The following is a 12,811-nucleotide window of genomic DNA, read 5'->3' on the forward strand; positions in this document are numbered from 1 at the left end:
GGCTTCAGTGAGGTTCTATGAAGACATCACTTCAAATATAAAAAATACTATAAGAGAATAGACAATGCACTCAGCTTAAACATTTTTGACACCTACTTTCAGATCTGCTCATGTCTTTCTTCCTTCTTTGGATTTTTTGAAAAGACTGCACTTTATACACCATGATGAAAGATAAAGACAACATTTTAAATCCCCTAAATAATAATACAACACGCTTTTATTTATTTACTACAATACCCCACACCTGTAGGGTGTATTTTGAATAGCAAGATTTAATATGATTACCTGTTTCCAACATTAGATAAATTGTAAATATTTACTGTTGCTCTTGACTGCCTCATACAGTCACTACAAAAAACTAAAACAAACATCCAGTTGTTATTTTTTTTAACTTATTTCAGATATGCTATGTTGCAAGGATGAATTATGTTTCTTACAGTCCGTGGTTGTAATATTTCTTATTACAAAATGACACGTTCATGCCTCTTCTTCCAACAGTAAACCTCAATCATGGGAGACAGCGACATGGCCACTTATGGCCCGGCTGCCATTTACCTCCGTAAGCCTGAGAAGGAGAGGCTTGAGGCCCAAACCATGCCCTTTGATGCAAAGTCAGCTTGTTATGTACCTGACAAGGAGGAGTTGTACCTGAAAGCTAAAATCCTGAAGAGAGATGGTGCCAACGTCACTGTTGAACTTCTTGATAAAAAGGAGGTATGTTAGCAAGGCTCTTAGTTAAGACAATGATTGACTATTTCCATTAAACAGAAAGGTACTTGACTATATCTCTCTATATTGTCTATTTGTTTTAGGAAAGAGTCGTTAAGGAGGAGGATGTCCACCCCATGAATCCTCCCAAGTATGACAAGATTGAGGACATGGCCATGATGACCCACCTCAATGAAGCCTCTGTCCTGTATAACCTCAAAGAGCGTTATGCAGCATGGATGATCTACGTAAGCTTTATGCTTTCTCACAGATGAAAAACTATGTTAAAAATAAAACAGCTGTAAAACCAATCCCCTTTATTTCTTCATTCTAGACCTACTCTGGACTTTTCTGTGCCACTGTGAACCCCTACAAGTGGCTCCCTGTGTATGACCAAGCAGTGGTGGAGGCCTACAGAGGCAAGAAGCGTATGGAGGCCCCCACCCCACATTTTCTCTGTCTCTGACAATGCTTATCAGTTCATGCTCCAAGGTAAGCATTCAATTTAAAAGCCACTAAATAATAAGATTTAATTACATATTTGTTCATGAACTAAATAAAAAAAGTGATTAATCTAAAATTGCATTTGTCCCACAGACAAGGAAAACCAGTCTGTCCTGATTACGTAAGCAACTTAAAACTTTGCATTATCTTCTATGTTACCTTGTGGCACACACAATTCTTATCTGAAAAATTTCAATATCTTATGTTTAATCTAGCGGAGAATCTGGTGCTGGCAAGACTGTGAACACCAAACGTGTCATCCAGTACTTTGCAACAATTGCAGTCAGTAGTGGAAAAAAGGCAGAGGCAGTACCTGGAAAGATGCAGGTCAGACCCCTTACACATTTATGTGCTAATTATTATAAAGCAACACAAACATTCTCTTCATAACAACATATTCCTTGAATGTTTCTTCCACTTGCAGGGCTCTCTTGAAGACCAGATTATTGCTGCCAACCCACTGTTGGAGGCTTATGGTAATGCCAAGACTGTGAGGAATGACAACTCTTCCCGTTTTGTAAGTTCATTACCTATTTAAACTCTGGCCTCAGTTCTGTAGTTATTAATAAGATAAAATTACTTAGGATATAATTATGTCTAAAACAGGGAAAATTCATCAGAATTCACTTTGCCACAACTGGAAAACTGGCTAAAGCTGATATTGAGACTTGTAAGTATAATTATCCTGTGTATATCAAAACTTTACATTATCGCTGGCTTAATTTTTTCAAATTAAAATATATTCTTCCCCACCTAAATAGATCTGCTGGAAAAGTCTAGAGTGTCATTCCAGCTTCCTGATGAGAGAGGCTACCACATCTTCTTCCAGATGATGACCAACCACAAGCCTGAGATAGTTGGTAGGGTTATTATTTTCAACCAACAATCAAAAAACATTACATGTAATTATTCATTTGCAACAACAAATTATTGCTTTCCCCCTCTACAGAAATGTGCCTCATCACAAGCAACCCCTATGACTTTCCCATGTGCAGTCAGGGTCAGATCGTTGTGGCCAGCATTGATGACAAAGAAGAGTTGGACGCCACAGATGTGAGATATCCATGATCTTTTCTTCTGGACAATGAATACAATGAGAATGACATTCTTAAAAACACTAACGATTAAAAATAATGATGCGCTTAAACTTCATATATGCATGTAATTGCAGGATGCCATTGACATCCTGGGTTTCACTGCAGAGGAGAAGTCACCATTTGGAAACTGACTGGTGCTGTGCTCCATCATGGCAATTTGAAATTCAAGCAGAAGCAGCGTGAGGAGCAGGCTGAGCCTGATGGCAATGAGGGTAGGTTTAAAAACTCTACTGAACTTGGGTCAGTTCTAGTGATAACTACTAGGTAGTCTTATTTATTGAAGTAATTTCATTAAAAGATAGATCAGCATGTATATTTACTTCAAGTTGTACTTTTCCTCTGATTATAGTTATTACTATATTATATTTATTACCTACAACAGAAGCCTGTAAATATATCTACGATGTCATTCATTAGATATTTTTTAGTGGCCTCTCAATTTAGGTTAAGAATGACTTTCCTGGGTAAAATATTGATATAAATAACTCACTTAAACGCTTTGTTGTTTTAAGATGCTGACAAAGTCGCTTACCTCCTGGGCCTGAACTCTGCTGATAATGCTGAAGGCTCTGTGCTAACCCAAGGGTGAAAGTCGGAACTGAGTATGTCACCAAGGGTCAGACTGTGCCACAGGTATCTCACATACAAGGTTGACTAAAGACCACAAGGATTTTTACATTGTTTGACAAGAATTTTACTGCTGGTATTTTCTTTCTCAGGGTTTCACACCTGTTTATCATTGACAACATTTCAAACTTTTCAAGGACCTTTAATGAAATCTCCATGAATCTTCAAAAGCTAATAAAATAAACAGAATGATATCTTTACAGCACAAGATTGGGCCTAAACTCGGAAAAGAAAAGTAAATAACACCTTTTCCATTACTTTCTATTAGACAGGCTATGTCAATTCAACTGCATCAGGCACAACAAAACCATTATCCCATGGAAGAGTACAATAACATAATACATTTCAATTAGACCTAACATTCAACAAAATAATTATTTCTTGACTTTTCCAGAACTTTCAGTGACTGAATTCCATGACTTTCCTAGCCCTGGAAAATGGGATTTGAAAACTCCCTGCCTTTTCTCATCATAGTAAGTAAGAAGTAATTCTTACATATTGTTTTAGGTCTACAACTCAGTGTCAGCCTTGTCCCAAGTCTATCTATGAGAGGATGTTCTTGTGGATGGTCATTCGTATCAACCAGATGCTGGACACCAAGAAGTCAAGTCAGTTCTACATTGGTGTGCTGGACATTGCTGGATTTGAGATTTTCGATGTGAGGACAAAATGATAAGATTCTTCACTAACATTATTTGTTTCTAGTGACTTAAGAGTGCCACTCTCAAATAATGTTTTGAATATGTATCCAACACAGTACAACAGCATGGAGCAGCTGTGTATCAACTTCACCAATGAAAACTGCAACAGTTCTTCAACCACACCATGTTTGTCCTGGAGCAAGAGGAGTACAAGAAAGAGGGCATTGTTTGGGCGTTCATTGACTTTGGCATGGACTTGGCTGCCTGCATTGAGCTGATTGAAAGGGTCAGTTTCAATCAATCCAACTAGCACAGTGTTATATTTGTATAGTTTCATGATGTCCACTTTTATAACTAAGCAATCTTATTTTTCAACAGCCCATGGGTATCTTTGCCATCCTTGAAGAGGAGTGCATTGTCCCCAAGGCCTCTGACGTCACTTCAAGGACAAGCTGTATGCCCAGCATCTTGGAAAGAACGCAGCCTTTGCGAAGCCCAAGCTTACCAAAGGCAAGCCTGAGGCTCACTTCTCCCTGGTGCACTATGCTGGCACTGTGGACTACAATGTTACTGGATGGTTGGACAAGAAACAAGGATCCACTGAACGACACTGTTGTGCAGCTGTACCAGAAGTCATCAGTCAAACTTTTGCCTGTCCTGTACCCACCTCCTGTTGAGGGTAATAACCTGTTCAAGTCAAAAGGCTAATACACAAATAGTAATTATATTAGATTCTATGTATATAACTCAATTTATCCGATTCATTATTTGTATGTCAACAGAGGTTGGTGGTGCAAAGAAGGGTGGTAAGAAGAAGGGTGGCTCCATGCAGACTGTGTCCTCACAGTTCAGGGTATGTGTTTTAATATCAAGAAGAAAATGATCAATCAATCAATAATTCTCCCAGCACAATTAACTGTATGATTCAAATTGTATACATTCTTGCCTCAACAGGAGAACTTGGGTAAACTGATGACCAACCTGAGGGCCACCCATCCTCACTTTGTGCGTTGTCTGATTCCAAATGAAATTAAGAAACCAGGTAAAGGGCTTTTAGTAAATTAAGACATGTCCATTATTCAACACCTTGTATTTGCTTGAAAATTGTACATCTGTGTATTTTCAAAGGTTATATGCAGAACTTCCTGGTCATCCATCAGCTCAGGTGTAATGGTGTACTGGAGGGTATCAGGATCTGTAGAAAGGGTTTCCCAAGCAGAATCATGTATGCTGACTTCAAGCAGAGGTAAACATACAACAATATACAACAATAACTTATAATACACACCTCATATATGTATTATATGGGGAAAATAATGTTTTTTCTTATTATTGACAACAGATACAAAGTCCTGAATGCCAGTGTTATTCCTGAGGGTCAGTTCATTGATAACAAGAAGGCTGCTGAGAAGCTCTTGGGATCCATCGATGTTGATCACGATGAGTACAAGTTTGGACACACTAAGGTGGAGAATGTTTCTATCTTATATCTGTTATTATGAATAAATATTGAATTACATACAGTGTCCATTTCTGTTTTCAATCACACATCTCCATAAATTTTTTGTTCTCTTTAGGTGTTCTTCAAAAGCTGGTCTGCTTGGTACCCTTGAGGAGATGCGAGATGAGAAACTGGTTAACCCTGGTCACAATGACTCAGGCTCTGTGCCGTGCATACCTGATGAGGAGGGAGTTTGTCGCGATGATGGAAAGGAGGTAATGGTGTGATGTATTTGGTGGAATCACGCTCAACAAAAATGATCCTGCCATAAAACATAGCATTGCATGGTTTATTAATTGTAAACACAATAGGTTGTGTTGAATGAATTGCCAATCTCTTATAAATTAAAGTACAAATGTACAAAACAGAGATAATTTCCATCAACATAGATGTATATAAAAAGACTGGACTAATCACTGTCAGCGTTTGACAGAATCCCTCTGATCTATTCAGTAAGCTTCAACACGGTTTAATCAAACAAATCAACCTCTTTTGCAGAGATGCAATCTTCACTATCCAGATTGAAATGTCCGCTCAATTCATTAATGTGAAGCACTGGCCATGGATGAAGGTGTACTACAAGATCAGCCTCTGCTTCAGAGTGCCTGAAACTGAGAAGGAGCTGGTTGCCCTGAAGGAGGAACATGCAAAACTCAAAGAACGTGTTTGCAAAAGGTTGATGCCAGGAAGAAGGACCTTGAGGAGAAGATGGTGTCTATTGTGCAAGAGAGGAATGACCTGCATCTGCAAAATGTCATCTGTAAGTGTATAACTGTACAACGGGTAACAATTCTTCACACCATTGCAATATTCAAATCACTAACCTGTCTGAGAATTATGTTTTCAATACTAATCAGATTTCATCCTTTCATCTTGTATTTACTGTAGAGCAATGAGACTATCAACGATGCTGAGGAGAGGTGTGAGGGTCTGATCAAGAGTAAGATCCAGCTTGAGGCCAAACTTAAGGAGACAACCGAGAGACTGGAGGATGAAAGAAGGAAATCAATGCTGAGCTGACTGCCAAGAAGAGGAAACTGGAGGAATGAGTGCTCTGAGCTCAAGAAAGGACATTGATGATCTGGAGCTAACCTTGGCCAAAGTGGAGAAGGAGAAACATGCCACTGAGGAACAAGGTTTATATTCTTTAAAAAAAAAAAAGAATAATGTTTTATTTTCAAAGAAGTTTCGTGAGGATTACTGGATATTGATAATAAAACATTCTATTGTGTAGGTCAAGAACCTGACAGAGGAGATGGCCTCTCAGGATGAGGTCCATTGCTAAGCTGACAAAAGAGAAGAAAGCCCTCCAAGAGGCCCATCAGCAGACTCTTGATGATCTCCAGGCAGAGGAAGACAAAGTCAACACTCTGACCAAGGCCAAGACTAAGCTTGAACAGCAAGTGGATGATGTGAGTTAAGGGCCTGTCTGTGTAAAGAAATGCACATATATCATTGTGCTACTTCATTATATTATGCTTTGTATCTGCAGCTTGAGGGTTCCCTGGAGCAAGAAAAGAAGCTCCGCATGGACCTTGAGAGAGCCAAGAGAAAGCTTGAGGGTGACCTGAAACTGTCCCAAGAGAGTGTCATGGATCTGGAGAATGACAAGCAGCAGTCTGATGAGAAGCTGAAGAAGTAATGTAGAATTATATTAGTAACCAATGATTCATGCAAACATGTACTCCTTTTTTAGTCCTTTTTTGGTATAAGCAGCCGTTAACAACTATTTTAATTTACAATTATACAGGAAGGACTTTGAAACAAGCCAGCTCCTTAGGCAAGATTGAGGATGAACAAATCAATTGGGTGCTCAACTCCAGAAAAAAGATCAAGGAGCTTCAGGTTTGTTTCACATCTTCAGTACCGAATAGTGTTTACTATCATCTGCCTGTTCTTTCTTAGTATCACTTATTTCTTTTTTAACAAACCAATAGGCCCGCATTGAAGAATTGGAAGAAGAGATTGAGGCTGAGCGTGCAGCTCGTGCTAAGGTGGAGAAGCAGAGAGCTGATCTCTCCAGGGAACTTGAGGAGATCAAGTGAGAAGGCTTGAGGAGGCTGGTGGTGCCACTGCTGCTCAAATTGACGATGAACAAGAAGCGTGAGGCTGAGTTCCAGAAGCTGCGTCGTGACCTTGAAGAGTCCACTCTGCAGCATGAAGCCACTGCTGCAGCTCTCCGTAAGAAGCAGGCTGATAGCGTGGCCGAGCTGGGAGAGCAGATCGACAACCTCCAGCGTGTCAAGCAGAAGCTTGAGAAGGAGAAGAGTGAATACAAGATGGAGATTGATGATCTTTCCAGCAACATGGGAGGGAGTCGCTAAAACTAAGGTTTTGTGACATGTAACCTTAATGCTCTAGCTGACTCTAACTAACAAACAATATCATACGCAAACAATGATAATGTTGTCAGTAAATTGTAATAATTGCCATAAACATTTCTGAACTTTTTGTGTTGCTTATTATTTTACTTTTCACAACAGGGAAAATCTTGAGAAGATGTGCCGTACCCTTGAGGACCAATTTAGTGAAATCAAGGCAAGAGTGATGAGGGTGCGCGCCAGGTCAACGACCTCAGTTCTCAGAGAGCAAGACTTCACGACTGAAAATGGTGAACTCGGCCGCCAGGTTGAGGAGAAGATGCTCTTGTGTCTCAGCTGAGTAGAAGCAAAACAGGCTTTCACTCAGCAACAATTGAGGAGCTGAAGAGGCTAAAATGAGGAGGAAGTCAAGGTACTGATACCCGTGAATGACATGAAGAAATTGGAGTACATAAACCCACATTCTGTGAAGCCCTAAATGAACACCATTCATTGTTCACAAACAGGCCAAGAATGCCTGGCCCACGCTGTTCAGTCTGCACGCCACGACTTGCGACCTTTCTGAGGGAGCAGTTTGAGGAGGAGCAGGGAGGCAAAGGCTGAGCTGCAGCGTGGCAGTCCAAGGCCAACAGCGAGGGTTGCTCAGTGGAGGACCAAGTACGAAACTGATGCGCGTCCAGCCGCACTGAAGAGCTTGAGGGAGTCCAAGTATGTACCAAAAGGGAAAGAAACACATAGAATGTGGATGTGGGTTGTTATGTGTCTACTAAAACCTGTCCACCGTCCTCTACTTAAATCGGTTGCATTATCAGGAAAAAGCTTGCCCAGCGTCTACAGGAGGCTGAGGAACAAATTGAGGCATCAACTCCAAGTGTGCTTCTCTGGATAAAACCAAGCAGAGACTCCAGGGTGAGGTTGAGGACCTCATGGTTGATGTGGAGAGAGCCAATGGTCTGCTGCCAACCTTGACAAGAAGCAGAGAAACTTTGACAAAGGTTATACCTCTATCTGGAATTTGTGTGATTTGTAGGACAAACTAGCACTCATATTACATAATAGGAATATGGATTTTTGGGAGCAGTGTCTTCATATGTGGAAATTAACCCAAGACACAAACTGTTTTTCAAAGGTCTTGGCAGAATGGGAAGCAGAATATGAGGAGGGTCAGGCAGAGCTGGAGGGTGCCAGAAAGAGGCTCGCTCTCTCAGCCTGAGCTGTTCAAGATGAAGAACTCCTATGAGGAGGCTCTTGGACCAACTGAGAGACTCTTAAGAGGGAGAACAAGAATCTCCAACGTAAGTCAAGATGGCCTTAAAATACTTCCAAATCGAAAGCTTGTTAAGAGAAGCTAAAACGAAAATGTCTTTATCCTGGAATACAAATCAATAGTACATTGGTAGATAGCTGACTTTGTGTAAGGGTTTTAAAATGTCCTTGTTGCAGAGGAGATCTCTGACCTGACTGAGCAGCTTGGTGAGACTGGAAAGAGCATCATGAGCTGGAGAAGACCAAGAAGACTGTTGAGACTGAGAAGGCTGAGATCCAGACTGCCCTGGAAGAGGCTGAGGTACAAATACAAAATCCAACAGGATGGAGTGGAGAGTTCAATAGGACATCTTAATAAATTAAGCAATTGGTCATATCTTCAAAATTCTATGTTACACTATTTAAAAATAGGGGAACTCTTGAGCATGAGGAGTCCAAGATTCCTCCGTGTCCAGCTTGAGCTGAAACCAGGTCAAGGGTGAGGTTGACCGGAAGCTTGGCAGAGAAGGATGAGGAGATGGAGCAGATTAAGAGGAATAGCCAGAGGGTGACTGACTCCATGCAGAGCACCCTGGACTCTGAGGTCAGAGCAGGAATGATGCCATGAGAATTAAAGAAGAAGATGGAGGGAGACCTTAATGAGATGGAGATTCAGCTGAGCCACGCCAACCGCCAGGCTGCTGAGTCCCAGAAAAGTCTGAGGACCGTCCAGGGTCAGCTCAAGGTCAGTAGTATAAATATTCAGTGTTTTGATATTACAGTGCTCACACCAATGAAGTATAGCAAACACCACACATTCTCTGTCAACCAGGATGCTCAACTGCACCTTGATGATGCTGTCAGAGGACAGGAAGATATGAAGGAGCAGGCTGCCATGGTGGAGCGCAGGAATGGCCTCATGGTGGCTGAGATTGAGGAGCTGAGAGCTGCCCTGGAGCAGACAGAGAGAGGCCGCAAAGTGGCTGAGCAGGAGCTGGTAGATGCCAGTGAGCGTGTTGGCCTCCTGCACTCCCAGGTAGAGAATAAAAAAAGGTTGTTTAAACCGATACATTAAACAAACAGTTCCAGCATTAAAAATATAACTGAGTTGTTTATTTCTCCACACTAGAACACAAGTCTGCTGAACACCAAGAAGAAGCTTGGAGGCTGACCTCATTCAGGTCCAAGGTGGAAGTTGATGACATTGTCCAGGAGGGCAAGAAATGCTGAGGACAAGGCCAAGAAAGCCATCACTGATGTAAGGTTTTTTTTCTGAAACGGAGCATTATATTTAAAAGTACTTTTACTTCTATTATTTAAAAATACACTATTCCATCATATAAGGCTCGCCATGATGGCAGAGGAGCTGAGAAGGAGCAGGACACCAGTTTCTCATCTGGAGAGGATGAAGAAGAACTGGAAGTCACTGTCAGGATCTGCAGCACGCCTGGATGAGGCTGAGAATCTGGCCATGAAGGTGGCAAGAAACAGGCTCCAGAAACTGGAGTTCCAGGGGTAGGTAACAAAAATATGACTCTGGAATGAATATGTTTAACTCATCATAACAAAACAGGTAATCTGAAATGGAAATATTTTTCATGTTAAGGTTCGTGAACTGGAAGGTGAGGTTGAGGTGAACAGAGACGTGGTGTTGATGCTGTCAAGGGAGTCCGCAAATACGAGAGGAGGGTGAAGGAGCTCACCTACCAGGTAAGAAAGCTCTCCTCTTTCTCTAGAACTGCATGCAAAATCTAAGAGGGAGGACATTTCTTGACAAACTTTTTCTCTTTAGACTGAGGAGGACAAGAAGAATGTCACCAGACTGCAGGATCTGGTTGACAAGCTGCAGATGAAGGTCAAGGCCTACAAGAGGCAGGCTGAGGAAGCTGTGAGTATTTTTCTGCCTTTGCTATACAGGAAAATATCTGCTACTTCACATTGACTCTTGTTTTGTTTTCCTTTATTAATTGCACTCAATTTCATATACAACAGGAGGAACAGGCCAATACTCACCTGTCCAAGTGCAGGAAGGTTCAGCATGAGCTGGAGGAGGCTGAGGAGCGTGCTGACATTGCTGAGTCCCAGGTCAACAAGCTCAAGGTCAAGAGCCGCGATGCCGGAAAGGTACGATAATGTTTTCTGAACAAACATTACAATTATTTCACCAATAACCTTTGAAAATGTAAGTGTCATTGATTTTTTTCTTGTCATCTAGTTAATTCATTTTCTTTGTTCTCTTTTAAAGGGCAAGGAGGCTGAAGAGTAAAACCTCTGAATCCATGTCACTTTCATCTGGATAAAATATCCTGGTTAATGTGATTATTCCAACAATGCATACTACCTAATAAATAATTAAAGATCTGAATATGAATCTGAATGTTTGTCTTTTTTCATAAGTTTATTCATATACTTTAGTCAGGGGGCTGATTTTTCTATGACTTTATAACTGGACTGTAGTTTTTTCTATAGGAAGCTGCCTCTATCTTACCTATTAGATTCCACATTCACAAGTCATCTCACCGTCCTTGGTACTTCTATGAGACTACTTTAGCTGTTGAACTACATCAGAATTATAACACTGCAGCAGACAATGCATGCAACTCTTTACTGTAAACAGTCTCCACATCAGAGAAGGTCTGCTAACGTCCAACCTTGAGATCATATTTTGCATACTGAACTAGAAGGCTTCATCCTAAACTGCATGTCAAGCACAGGGATCACATATGAGGGATTTCAACAAATTTAATTTAAAATGTGCAGTTCTGATATTTTACCATCTCTAGCTATGTTTTGTTTGGCTCTGCCATCTCATTGGGTTCTCTCCAAACCACATGGCTAACTTGGATTTGATAATGTCATCAACAGTTTCAATAACCAACTAATTGTATGGAACTATTATGCAGTTCTGTCTTCAAAAGATAAGACAGGCACCTTTTCACCATCACAAATTCAGATACTAAAAGCAGGTCTTTAGATCCAGGTATTGCAGGAAGAGCAATGGATTGTTGAAAGACTCCACTTTCAATTGTAGGAGCAAGATTGCTAAGGGTTATGCATGTATTGCAGGACGTGCACAGGAATTTTGAAGGCAGGGACGCCCCCGTCCCCTGGACGCATATTTTGCATCCTCTCAAACTCTCACTAACCGCCGCCGCCACGCCCCCGTACCCTGGACGCTTATTCCGCGATTATTTGACCTAGGCATAGATGAAGTTCTTTAGCCGTAATACCGTTTAAAAAAAATATATATTTCCTTCGGAGGGGCAACTTCAGTCGAGGAGGGCAAACGGGCAGTTGCCCGAGCAACCTTAGCTCCCTCCTGTGCAAATTCCTCCATGTATGGCAAAACCATTCCAGTCTGCATGAAGGGGCATATTGTCCATATGAAAAAGGGTCTTCTTCATAAATGTTAGCCAATGAGTGTTTTGGTCATGGTGCTAACACGTTTGGTACAACATATATTGCTAGCCAGTTAGATAACGTTAGCTTAAATTAGTGCTAACTTGGTCATTTCAAACATACTGTTAGTTTTCACTAATTGCCAACTGTTATTAGGTTTTAATGTGCTTTGTACATATAGCAAGTCTTCACAGTGTCGTGATTTGGGACCTTCTGGCCTCTAGAGGCTACCTCTGTTACGATGTAGTTGTGCCACTAGGTGGCACTCTAACAATATGTTGTGTGTAGCCTGAAGTATGCGGTGAACGCTAGAGTAAGAGTTGGCTAGCACAAGGAGTTCGTACATAAGATGTGTAATGGAAGTCGTAATGTGAAGCCTGGATTAAAGCTGTATCTTGATGACACTGCATCTGTTACTGTATCAGAACATAAAACATGGTGTCAACATGGTGCAAACATGGTGGGGCGACAGTGGTACAGGAGGTAGAGAAGTCGTTTAGTAATCAGAAGGTTGTTAGTTCAATTCCCTGTCGAAGCGTCCTTGAGCAAGACACTGAACCCCTAATTGCTCCTGATGTGTGCCATCACTGTAAATGTAAAAATGTGTATACTCCTTGTAAGTCGCTTTGGATAAAAGCGTCTGCTAAATGACTAAATGTAATTGTAATGTAAAATGGTGTCAGAAGTCTGAACCAAGCGCCTGTGAAGAACCAAGGAAGCAAACGATGAGACGATACAACCGAACTGAGCCTACGAGTTCACTGCTCA

At 41.1% G+C, this 12,811-nt stretch overlaps 1 pseudogene; it reads left to right on the forward strand.

The window, feature by feature from the left end:
• The first annotated feature begins 528 nt into the window (after positions 1-528).
• LOC122129807 lies at positions 529-10,999 on the forward strand (annotated as a pseudogene).
• Positions 11,000-12,811: the final 1,812 nt, after the last annotated feature.

Source organism: Clupea harengus, unplaced genomic scaffold (assembly GCF_900700415.2).
Source record: "Clupea harengus unplaced genomic scaffold, Ch_v2.0.2, whole genome shotgun sequence".
Lineage (NCBI taxonomy): Eukaryota > Metazoa > Chordata > Actinopteri > Clupeiformes > Clupeidae > Clupea > Clupea harengus.